Source organism: Ranitomeya variabilis, chromosome 1, assembly GCF_051348905.1.
Source record: "Ranitomeya variabilis isolate aRanVar5 chromosome 1, aRanVar5.hap1, whole genome shotgun sequence".
NCBI lineage: Eukaryota > Metazoa > Chordata > Amphibia > Anura > Dendrobatidae > Ranitomeya > Ranitomeya variabilis.
In genome coordinates, this window is record NC_135232.1 from 891,982,448 (window position 1) to 891,995,328 (window position 12,881).

The 12,881-nt window shown below is 46.4% G+C and overlaps 1 protein-coding gene across 6 annotated transcripts in view; it reads left to right on the top strand.

Annotated features, from left to right (window-relative positions):
* Positions 1-601: 601 nt before the first annotated feature.
* Positions 602-12,881, top strand: part of SEC24D (SEC24 homolog D, COPII component) — a 171,391-nt gene continuing 159,111 nt past the window's right edge. For 2 of the 6 annotated variants that reach the window (XM_077278562.1, XM_077278586.1), the window contains exon 1: positions 648-777. The gene's annotated coding sequence lies outside the window, so the exon portion shown is untranslated. Of the gene's footprint in view, positions 904-12,881 lie in introns of all 6 variants that reach the window. The other 4 variants (XM_077278553.1, XM_077278579.1, XM_077278596.1 and 1 more) reach the window with 4 other exon arrangements.

The window sequence follows — 12,881 nt, forward strand, 5'->3', positions numbered from 1 at the left end:
CGAAAACGGCGACACAAATGTCTAAACATACAATCTGGTACGGCCACACGTGTACCGCCTGGCAGAAGAAAGCGCCCAGGTCAGTTTTACGTTATAGTGACCGCCATATAAGCGGAACCTGAGCCACAGAATTGTTTATAGCATTTTATATGTTAAAGTGAATGGAGTCATGCAAAGCTGCAACTTGTCAGCAACCAACAAGCCCTCATACGGCTATGCCGACAGAAAAAGCTAAAAAAAAGCTTGGTGCAAAGGGATTTACAACCGGCATTCACATTACTTCTCACTATAAAACGCATCTTAGCAGCGCGGGAGAACCGGCTTCTCTCTCTCCTGCCTCCACACACCGGCTCTCTCCACAAATGAGCCGCCACGACTCCGCTACTCGCGCATCCTCATCAGGTGACGTGGGGCGCGCTCCCGACACAGCGTAGGGGAACATGGCGGCGCGCTCCCGACACAGCGTAGGGGAACATGGCGGCGCGCTCCCGACACAGCGTAGGGGAACATGGCGGCGCGCTCCCGACACAGCGTAGGGGAACATGGCGGCGCGCTCCCGACACAGCGTAGGGGAACATGGCGGCGCGCTCCTGTCAGGCAGAGAGGCCGGCGGGGACGCGCGGCCGCTCCAGCTGTGCAGTCTGACGTGGCAGAGCTCGCTCCCCTCCTCCCTGGACTGCCGGCTCCGCTACAAGTTCTCCACAACTAGAACCGGGCTGCCCGCGGGGACGTCACTGCCAGGACTGGTAACTACTCACCGGGCACACACACTACTATGTGAGGCTCACGTGGGGGGCAGCGGGGGTCACCGGGGTGCCGAGTGTGTGCGGGAGACGTGTCACAGCGGGATGGAAGACTCCTGTGTGCCTGGGGGTGGTGGGAGAAGGGTCACAGTGAGCACAGGTAACGGCACAGGTGTCACACCGCCATTATCGTACTGTATCGTGACATAACCTGGGTCACATGTGCCAGGAGGCGGCTATGGGCGATAACCATACGGAGCCTCAGCCTGTGCTGACATGTCCTGAAGTTACAGCCGGCGGCGGAGACCGGCAGCCATCACCTGTGTCCTCCGGCTACCTACCTACCCTCTATCTATCTATCTATCTATCTATCTATCTATCTATCATATACATCTATCTATAGCTATTATCTATTCTATACATCTGTCTGTTATATCTGTCTAGTGTAGAACAAATGGAACAGCCCACCATTAGATCAGTGGGTGCTCAGGCCTCCCCAGCAAATTATCCCCATATTTGCCAAACATATAAAAGTAAAAAAATGGGAAGCAGCACTCCAATAGTTACCAAAGGCTAAGGTGGACTTTATTTGGCCCACATGGTGCCTCGGCTCACATGGGCTTGGGAAAGACTCTTGTGAGCCAAACCGTGGCCACGCCATGTGGGCCAAATAAAGCCCGCCTTAACCTTTGGTAACTATTGGAGTGCTGCTTCCCATTTTTCCCATCTATCTTTTTATCCATCTCTCTTCTGCTTTTTTGGTGGGGTGTTGGTCTGTAACACATGGGGTACTGGTTGCATGTTGACAGTTTTCAGCATACTACTGATTGCGCAGTGACTGTCCGCGACTCTCCCGACCGGAGCGCGACCGCACCATGTGTCTCTGAGGCTGTCACTCAGGTCAGTAGAGCCGTGGCTGTCCGTGCATTGTGGATTGATTTGCACGGACGTCTGAATGAGCCTTTACACATTGCTGGGTTTTGTGCAGCATTTATGTTGCAGACATTGTTTGGATGCTTAGTGGATTGAATCTTAAAGGGATTGTCCAGTGAAAGCAAGTTATCACCTATCCATAGGATAACTTATGATTGGCCGGGGGCAGAATGGGGCACTGTTATCCTTGTTAGAGTAGAGAAGCCGGGCACATGCTTAACCGCTGCTCCATTAATTGCCTATGGGCCTGCTGAACATCTTGTTTGGCTGTTTCCAGCCACCTCACAGAGAATAAATGGAGTGGGAGGTCAAGTGTCAAACCATCCAAACATTTTTAGTAACAAGGACAAAAATTCCCTATTCTGCCAGCGGTTGGAGACCTACCGATCAGCAAGTTTTCTCTGACAACCCCTGTAAAGGGGCACTCCATTGTATGTCATTTATCTTCTATCCACTGTTGGACTCAACTGATATTGTAACCCCCTTAGGTTTGTGTGGAGCGTAAACTTCTTATAACATCCATGTGACTGACAGGAATGAGAAAGTTGAGGCGCCAATACTAGTGATATTTTGGATACCAATTGTGGGTTTCACAATTCTATATTTACAGTGGGGAAAAAAGTATTTAGTCAGCCACCAATTGTGCAACGTCTCCCACTTAAAGAGATGAGAGAGGCCTGTAATTGACATCATAGGTAGACCACAACTATGAGAGTCAAAATGAGAAAATATATCCAGAAAATCACCTCGTCTGATTTTACAAGATTTATTTTGCACGTTATGGTGGAATATAAGTATTTGGTCATTAAGAAAAGTTCATCTCAAGATTTTGTTATATATCCTTTTTTGGCAATGACCGAGGTCAAACATTTTCTGTAAGTCTTCACAAGGTTGGCACACACTGTTGGTGGCATGTTGGCCCATTCCTCCATGCAGATCTCCTCAAGAGCAGTGATGTTTTGGGCCTGTCGCTGGGCAACACGGACTTTCAACTTCCTCCAAAGGTTTTCTATGGGGTTGAGATCTGGAAACTGGCTACGCCAATCCAGGACCTTCATATTCTTCTTATGAAGCCACTCCTTCATTGCCCTGGCGGTGTGCTTGGGATCAATATCATGCTGAAAGACCTATCCACGTTTCATCTTCAATGCCCTTGCTGATGGAAGGAGGTTTGCCCTCAAAATCTCATGATACATGGCCCCATTCATTCTTTCATGTACACGGATCAGTTGTCCTGGTCCCTTTGCAGAGAAACGACCCCAAAGCATGATGTTGCCACCCCCATGCTTCACAGTAGGTATGGTGTTCTTTGGATGCAACTCAGCATTCTGTCTCCTCCAAACACAATGAGTTTTGTTTCTACCAAACACTTCTACTTTGGTTTCATCAGACCATATGAGATTCTCCCAATACTCTTCTGGATAATCCAAATGCTCTAGCAAACTTCAGACGGGCTCGGACATGTACTGGCTTAAGCAGGGGGACACGTCTGGCACTGCAAGATCTGAGTCCCTGGCGGCATAGTGTGTTACTGATGGTAGTCTTTGTTACGGTGGTCCCTGCTCTATGCAGGTCATTCACTAGGTCCCCCCATGTGGTTCTGGGATTTTTGCTCACTGTTATTGTGATCATTTTGACCCCACGGGGTGAGATCTTGCGTGGAGCCCCAGATCGAGGGAGATTATCAGTGGTCTTGAATGTCTTCTATTTTCTTATTATTGCTCCCACAGTTGATTTCACCAAGCTTCTTGCTTATTGCAGATTCAGTCTTCCCAGCCTGGTGCAGGGTTACAATACTGTTTCTAGTGTCCTTCGACAGCTCTTTGGTCTTCACCATAGTGGAGTTTGGAGTGTGACTGTTTGAGGTTGTGGACAGGTGTCTTTTATACCGATAACACGTTCAAACAGGTGCCATTACTACAGGTAATGAGTGGAGGACAGAGGAGCCTCTTAAAGAAGAAGTTACAGGTCTGTGAGAGCCAGAAATCTTGCATATTTTTAGGTGACCAAATAGTTATATTCCACCATATTTTGCTAAATAAATCTTGCCAAATCAGACATGGTGATTTTCTGGATTTGTTTTCTCATTTTGACTTGTGGTCTACCTATGATGTCAATTACAGGCCTCTCTCATCTTTTTAAGTGGGAGAACTTGCACAATTGGTGGCTGACTAAATACCTTTTTCCCCACTGTATCACTTATGTAGATCAGTGTTTTCTTCTGTTGTACCCTAGTTGCAGATGCACTTGAAGCACCTGCAGTGGTTTTGCTGCCTTCTTTTTCTTCTGTGACCTGTCCATTATAAGGGATCATGCAGATGTTCATGGATCTCCGTACAATCTTAGACCATAATGCACAGACTGGTCGCAGCTGTCCTGACTCAAACATGACAGCCTTATAGAAATACAGGTGCTTCTCACAAAATTAGAATATTATCAAAAAGATAATTAATTTCAGTTCTTCAATACAAAAAGTGAAACTCATATATAGTGTCATTTCAAACAGAGTGATCTATTTCAAGTGTTTATTTCTGTTTATGTTGATGATTATGGCTTACAGCCAATGAAAACCCAAAAGTCATTATCTCAGTAAATTAGAATAATTAACAAAAAACACCTGCAAAGGCTTCCTAAGCGTTTAAAAAGGTCCCTTAGTCTGTTTCAGTAGGCTCCACAATCATGGGGAAGACTGCTGACTTGACAGATGTCCAGAAGGCAGTCATTGACACACTCCACAAGAAGGGGAGGGCCACAAAAGATCATTGCTAAAGAAGCTGGCTGTACAGAGTGCTGTATCCAAGCATATTAATGGGAAGTTGAGTGGCAGGAATAAGTATGGTAGAAAAAGGTGTACAAGAAACCGGGATAACCGCAGCCTTGAAAGGGTTGTTAAGAAAAGGCCATTCAAAAATTTGGGGGAGATTTAGAAGGAGTGTACTGCTGCTGAGTCATTGCTCCAAGAGTCACCACACACAGATGTATCCAGGACATGGGCTGAGGGGAAGTGCACACGTTGCGGATTTCCTGCAGATCCGCAGCGTTTTTGCGGTGCAGAAATGCTGCAGATCCGCAATTGATTTACAGTACAATGTAAATCAATGAGAAAAAAAAACGCTGTGCAGATGGTGCGGAAAATTCCGTGCGGAAACGCTGCGGATTAAAAGAAGTAGCATGTCACTTCTTTTTTGCGGATCTGCAGCGTTTTTGTACCCATTCCATTATAGAAATCCTCAGGGGTAAAAAAAAAACGCTGAAAATCCGCAAAAAATCCGCAGCAAAACCGCACCAAAAACGCTGCTGATCCGCACAAAAAACGCGACAAATCCGCAGCTGCGTTTTCTGCCAAGAGATTCAGAATCCGCACCAGAAATTCCTAAGGCTAATCCGCAACGTGTCCACATAGCCTAAAAGTGTTGCATTCCTTGTGTCAAGCCACTCATAACTAGAGATGAGTGAATTTGATCTGTTCCCTGCTTATTTGGCAAGCTATAGCACTTACCGAATAAGCTGCAGAGGGAACCGGCTTCCTGGATCGATCCGACTGATCAGCTGTTCGACTCCGCAGCTGTATGTGTCGCCAGAGGTGTATCTAGCCTTTCCTGCACCCGGGGCAAAGGATCAGTTCGGCGCCCCCCCCCCCATTTGAACATTTAAGTCTATTGAAACTGTATGACCAAGCCAAGGTACATTCCTGTAAATTTTTCCACAATGATTTATTTAACTTAATCAACAATAATTATGGGGGCACATATCTGGGCATATGCCCTATGGGGGCACAGATCTGGACAGTATGGGGGCACAAATCTGGACATTATGGGGGGCACAAATCTGGACATTATGGGGGCACAAATCTGGACATTATGGGGGCACAAATCTGGACATTATGGGGGCACAAATCTGGACATTATGGGGGCACAAATCTGGACATTATGGGGGCACAAATCTGGACATTATGGGGGCACAAATCTGGACATTATGGCCCATACTGTCCAGATTTGTGCCCCCATATGTCCAGATTTGTGCCCCCATACTGTCCAGATTTGTGCCCCCATACTATCCAGATTTGTGCCCCCTATGGGGGCACAGATCTGGACAGTATGGGGGCACAGATCTGGACATATGGGGGCACAAATCGGACATATGGGGGCACAAATCTGGACATTGTGGCCCATACTGTCCAGATTTGTGCCCCCATAATGTCCAGATCTGTGCCCCCATCACAGTCGTCAGACTCAGACTCATTCTCACAACAGTGAGTGAGTGAGTGAGTCTGACAGTCTCGTCACATACCCAGTTTGCAACTTGCCCCTGCCCTGGCCGCTGCTGAGCGCTCCCTCCCCCTCCTCCTACAGTGTGAGTGACTACTACACACAAGCACAGTGCACGACGACACCCGAACCCCGAACGAACCGAGTCTCAGTCACCGGCGCTGCGGCGCAACGAACGTCCATCGAAGCAGCCTGCCTGTGTGATGATGTGTCGCACGCTCAGTCAGACTGTGACGTTAGCCGCAGCCGCTGCTGGCGCTTCCCTGATGCGGAAGTGGCCAGCAGCGGTCAGTGCCTGAGCCTCTCAGCGGGTGTCAGGGGGCGGGGCGCAGCCGGCCAGGCGCTTAGACTGACAAGGAAGGGGCTCCAGTCCTTCCTTGAAGCAAGCGAACCTCCAGCGGCCGGCGGGTACTGTCTGACTCACTGTACTAGTGCTGCGCAGCAGGCAGCACGCATAGGCACACATGAGTCAGACACATTGCGCGGGATTATCTCACTGCGGGGGGGCGGGCCGCGGGCGGCAGAATGTGCCCGGCGCCGTCGAGGAGACTGGCAGTGGCTTTTGACAGTCACAGCAGCAATGCCGCATCACATCATCAATTCAGGCGGCCCCACTGGCGCCCCCTGTCAGCTGCGCCCGGGGCAAATGCCCCGCATGCCCCCCCCTGGATACGCCACTGTGTGTCGCGGCTGTGTGACAGTCACAACTCATGCATGGAGAACCCAACAAACAGGCTCTCCATGCATGTGTCAGGACTGTGACACAGCCGCGACACATGCAGCTGCAGAGCCGAACAGCTGATCAGTCTGAGCGATCCAGGAAGCCGGTTTCCCTCTACAGCTTATTCAGTAAGTGCTATAGCTTGCTGAATAAGCAGGGACCATATCAAATTTGCTCATCTCTACTCGTAACCAATATACAATGCCAGAAGTGTCTTACCTGGGCCAAGGAGAAGAAGAACTGGACTGTTGCTCAGTGGTACAAGGTGTTGTTTTCAGATTAAAGTAAATTTTGCATTTCATTTGGAAATCAAGGTCCCAGAGTCTGGAGGAAGAGTGGAGAGGCACACAGTCCAAGCTGCTTGAGGTCTAGTGTGAAGTTTCCACAATCAGTGATGGTTTGGGGAGCCATGTCATCTGCTGGTGTAGGTCCACTGTGTTTTATCAAGACCAAAGTCAGTGCAGCCATCTACCAGGAAATTTTAGAGCACTTTATTCTTCCCTCTGCCGACAAGCTTTTTGGAGATGGAAATTTTATTCTCCAGCAGGACTTGGCACCTGTCCACACTGCTAAAAGTACCAATACCTGGTTTAGAAACAACAGTATCGCTGTGTTTGGTCAGCAAACTCGCCTGACCTTAACCCATAGAGAATCTGGAGTATTGTCAAGATGAAGATGTGGGACACCAGACCGAACAATGCAGACCAGCTGTAGGCTGCTATCACAGCAACTTGGGCTTCCACAACACCTCAGCAGTGCCACAGGCTGATCGCCTCCATGCCACTCCGCATTGATGCAGTAATTGATGCAAAAGGAGCCCCGGCCAAGTATTGAGTACATTTGCAGAGCATACATTTCAGTAGGCCAACATTTTGGATTTTAAAATCATTTTTCAATCTGGTGTTTTAAAGTATTCTAATTTACTGAGATAATGACTATTGGGTTTTCATTGGCTGTAAGCCATAATCATCAACACTAACAGAAATAAATAGTTGAAATACACTCACTGGCCACTTTATTAGGTACACCTGTCCAACTTCTTGTTAACACTTAATTTCTAATCAGCCAATCACATGGCAGCAACTCAGTGCATTTAGGCATGTAGACATGGTCAAGACAATCTCCTGCAGTTCAAACCGAGCATCAGTATGGGGAAGAAAGGTGATTTGAGTGCCTTTGAACGTGGCATGGTTGTTGGTGCCAGAAGGGCTGGTCTGAGTATTTCAGAAACTGCTGATCTACTGGGATTTTCACGCACAACCATCTCTAGGGTTTACAGAGAATGGTCCGAAAAAGAAAAAAAATCCAGTGAGCGGCAGTTCTGTGGGCGGAAATGCCTTGTTGATGCCAGAGGTCAGAGGAGAATGGGCAGACTGGTTCGAGCTGATAGAAAGGCAACAGTGACTCAAATCGCCACCCGTTACAACCAAGGTAGGCCTAAGAGCATCTCTGAACGCACAGTGCGTCAAACTTTGAGGCAGATGGGCTACAGCAGCAGAAGACCACACCGGGTACCACTCCTTTCAGCTAAGAACAGGAAACTGAGGCTACAATTTGTACAAGCTCATCGAAATTGGACAGTAGAAGATTCGAAAAACGTTGCTTGGTCTGATGAGTCTCGATTTCTGCTGCGACATTCGGATGGTAGGGTCAGAATTTGGCGTAAACAACATGAAAGCATGGATCCATCCTGCCTTGTATGGAGCATCTTTGGGATGTGCAGCCGACAAATCTGCGGCAACTGTGTGATGCCATCATGTCAATATGGACCAAAATCTCTGAGGAATGCTTCCAGCACCTTGTTGAATCTATGCCACGAAGAATTGAGGCAGTTCTGAAGGCAAAAGGGGGTCCAACCCGTTACTAGCATGGTGTACCTAATAAAGTGGCCGGTGAGTGTATATCACTCTGTTTGTAATGAATCTATATAATATGAGTTTCACTTTTTGTATTGAAGAACGGAAATAAATAAACTTTTTGATGATATTCTAATTTTGTGAGAAGCACCTATATTTACAGTGGGGAAAAAAGTATTTAGTCAGCCACTAATTGTGCAACTTCTCCCACTTAAAAAGATGAGAGAGGCCTGTAATTGACATCATAGTAGACCACAATTATAAGACTCAAAATTGAGAAAACATATCCAGAAAATCACCTTGTCTGATTTGGCAAGATTTATTTTTCAAATTATGGTGGAATATAAGTATTTGGTCATTAACAAAAGTTCATTTCAATATTTTGTTATATATCCGTTGTTGGCAATGTCAGAGGTCAAACATTTTCTGTAAGTCTTCACAAGGTTGGCACACACTGTTGGTGGTATGCTGGCCCATTCCTCCATGCAGATCTCAGTGATGTTTTGGGCCTGTTGCTTGGTAACATGGACTTTCAACTACCTCCAAAGGTTTTCTATGGGGTTGAGATCTGGAGACTGGCTAGGCCACTCCAGGAGCTTCATATGCTTCTTACGAAGCCATTCCTGTGTTGCCCTGGCGGTGTGCTTGGGATCATTGTCATGCTGAAAGACTCATCCATGCTTCATCTTCAATGTGCTTGCTGATGGAAGTAAGTTTGCACTCAAAATCTCACGATACATGGCCCCATTCATTCTTTCATGTAGACGGATCAGTCTTCCTGGTACCTTTACAGAGAAACAGCCCCAAAGAATGAAGTTGCCACCCCCATGCTTCACAGTAGGTATTGGTGTTCTTTGGATGCAACTCAGCATTCTGTCTCCTCCAAACACGACAAGTTTTGTTTCTACCAAACAGTTCTACTTTGGTTTCATCAGACCATATGACATTCTCCTAATATTCTTCTGGATAATTCAAATGCTCTCTAGCAAACTACAGATGGGCCTGGACATGTACTGGGTTAAGCAGGGGGACACGTCTGGCACTGCAGGATCTGAGTCCCTGGCAGCGTAGTGTGTTACTGATGGTAGCCTTTGTTACGGTGGTCCCAGCTCTATGCAGGTCATTCACTAGGTCCCCCCGTGTGGTTCTGGGATTTTTCTCACCGTTCTTGGGATCATTTTGTACCCCTCGGGGTGAGATCTTACATGGAGCCCCAGATCGAGGGAGATTATCAGTGGTCTTGTATGTCTTTCATTTTCTTACTATTGCTACCACAGTTGGTTTTATCACACCAAGCTGCTTGCCTATTGCAGATTTAGTCTTCCCAGCCTGGTGCAGGGCTGCAATTCTGTTTCTGGTGTCCTTGGACAGCTCTTTGGTTTTCACCATAGTGGAGTTTGGAGTGTGACTGTTTGAGGTTGTGGACAGGTGTCTTAGGCCGGAGTCACACTAGTCTGTAATACGGACGAGTGCTATGCGATAAAAAATCGCATAGAACTTGGACCAATGTTAATCTCTGGGGCATCTCCCATCATCCGTTTTTTTTCTCGTCCGTATTACGCATGGAAGTGAAATCGCAGGATGCTGCAATTGTCCGCGCATCTCAGCTGAGAAACGCCAATGCAAGTCTATGGGTGTGAGAAAAAATAGCACAGCACACGGACCATCAGTGTGACTTGCGGGAAATTCTCAGGCATTGGGCAGGTGACAGGAAAGGCTCAGCCATTATTTGCTCATTTTGTAAGTGTGTTAGAAAATCTCACCATACGGATGAGATACAGATCACAAAAAAACGCATCCTGGCATTGCACACGGATGAGATACGGATCACCATACCGAGAACATTTGTTCGGACAGATTTTTTATACATTGTGTGTGACTCCAGCCTAAGGCTGTGCGATTTTTTTATTTTTTTTTCTCACACCCATAGACTTGCATTGGCATTTCTCAGCTGAGATACGCAATCGCAGCATGCTGTGATTTCACTCGCAAGCGTAATACGGCCAAGAAAAAAACGGATGATGGGAGCTGCCCCATAGATTAACATTGGTCCGAGTGCTATGCGATTATTTTATCGCATAGTACTCGTCCGTATTACAGACTAGTGTGACTCCGGCCTTATACTGATAACAAGTTCAAACAGGTGCCATTACTACAGGTATTGAGTGGAGGACAGAGGAGCCTCTTAAAGAAGAAGTTAGGGTACCGTCACACAGTGAAATTTCCATCGCTGCGACGGCACGATTCGTGACGTCGCAGCGTCGTATGAATATCGCTCCAGCGTCGTAGACTGCGGTCACACTTTGCAATCACGGCGCTGGAGCGATGCCGAAGTCCCCGGGTAAGCAGGGTAAACATCGGGTTACTAAGCGCAGGGCCGCGCTTAGTAACCCGATGTTTACCCTGGTTACCAGCGTTAACGTAAAAAAAACAAACAGTACATACTTACATTCCGGTGTCTGTCCCCGGCGTTCTGCTTCTCTCCACTGTGTAAGCACCATAACCGGAAAGCAGAGCGGTGACGTCACCGCTGTGCTCGCTTTCCGGCCGGCAGGCGCTCACAGTGCAGAGAAGCTGAGACGCCGGGGACAGACACCGGAATGTGAGTATATACTGTTTGTTTTTTTTACGTTTACGCTTGTAACCAGGGTAAACATCGGGTTACTAAGCGCGGCCCTGCGCTTAGTTACCCGATGTTTACCCTGGTTACAAGCGAACACATCGCTGGATCGCTGTCACACACAACGATCCAGCGATGTCAGCGGGTGATCAAGCGACGAAAAAGTTCCAAACGATCTGCTACGACGTACGATTCTCAGCAGGGTCCCTGATCGCTGCTGCGTGTCAGACACTGCGATATCGGAACGATATCGCTAGAACGTCACGAATCGTACCGTCGTAGCGATGGAAATTTCACTGTGTGACGGTACCCTTACAGGTCTGTGAGAGCCAGAAATCTTGCATGTTTTTAGTTGACCAAACAGTTATTTTTCACCATAATTTGCAAAATAAATCTTGCAAAATCAGACAAGGTGATTTTCTGGATTTGTTTTCTCATTTTGACTCTCATAGTTGTGGTCTACCTATGATGTCAATTACAGGCCTCTCTCATCTTTTTAAGTGGGAGAATTTGCACAACTGGTTGCTGACTAAATACTTTTTTCCCCACTGTATATACAGTATACATTTTTTTGGGGGTCATCTCAACATTGCATTAAAATGCAAGAATGGGCAATCAAAAGATAATATCTACACCATAATACTATTAATAAAAATGTCAGCTCAGCGCGCAAAAAATAAGCCCTCACCCAGCCCCTGATCACGAAAAAACAAGACGGCATGGGTCTCGGAAAAAGGCGACTTTTTTTTCTTTTTAAGAAACTTTTAAATTTTTTCACCACTTAAAAAAGAACCTAGACATTTTTTATACCTATGAACTCATAATGACCTAGAAAATCATAATGGCAGATCAGTTTTAGCACTTAGTAAACATGGTAAAAAAAAAACAAAAACAAATAAAAAACAACTGTGGAATTGCCTTTTTTTTGCAATTTCACCGCACTTTGAATTTTTTTTCCCTGTTTTCCAGTACACGATATGTTAAAACCAATGGTGTCGTTCAAAAGTACAACTCGTCCCTCAAAAAACAATCCCTCACATGGACAAAAAAAAAAAGTTATGGCTCTAGGAAAAATGTTTTAATGGACACACAATGTATTAGTGCTGTAGAGCAGAATGAAACATTTATTTTTATTTCACCTCTTTGTGAAGTTGATATTTGAAATCAAGGTATTTGGCACCTAATGAGTTAACCGTTTCTAAGTCCACCTGGGTTTTCACTAGGGGTATGTACTTCTTCTCCCTGTATGATAGTGACTAATCATAAGCAGCCAGGAACACTTACAAGAAAGAAGTACCCTTCTATATCACCACCATAACTTGCAGCAGATTTCTCAGTGTGTGAGATGATTGGCAGACAGCCATGATCTCCTGGTCTAACCTTCCTGTGGTGCAGGTATGTGTGTGTGGTCAAATATTAATAAACAAGAATAAAGCAATCCTAAGGATACGCTATCAGTGTTGTGATAATGGAAAACCTGATTAACCCTTTCACGGCCACATAACATAAATTAATGTGATATGGTTGCAGCAGATGTATGGAGGGAGCTCTGTTTCTGAGCCCGCACCATACCTGACTGATGCTGGCTCTGTTACAGCAATGGTGGGATCTTATGTTATGTGCATACGTTGCGGATTTGTTGCTGATCCGCAGCGTTTTTTCTGCTCGGAAGTGCACCAAATTCGCAAAGGATTGCTCAACAAGGTTAAGCAATGGGAATCCAGAATTGGTGTGCATATG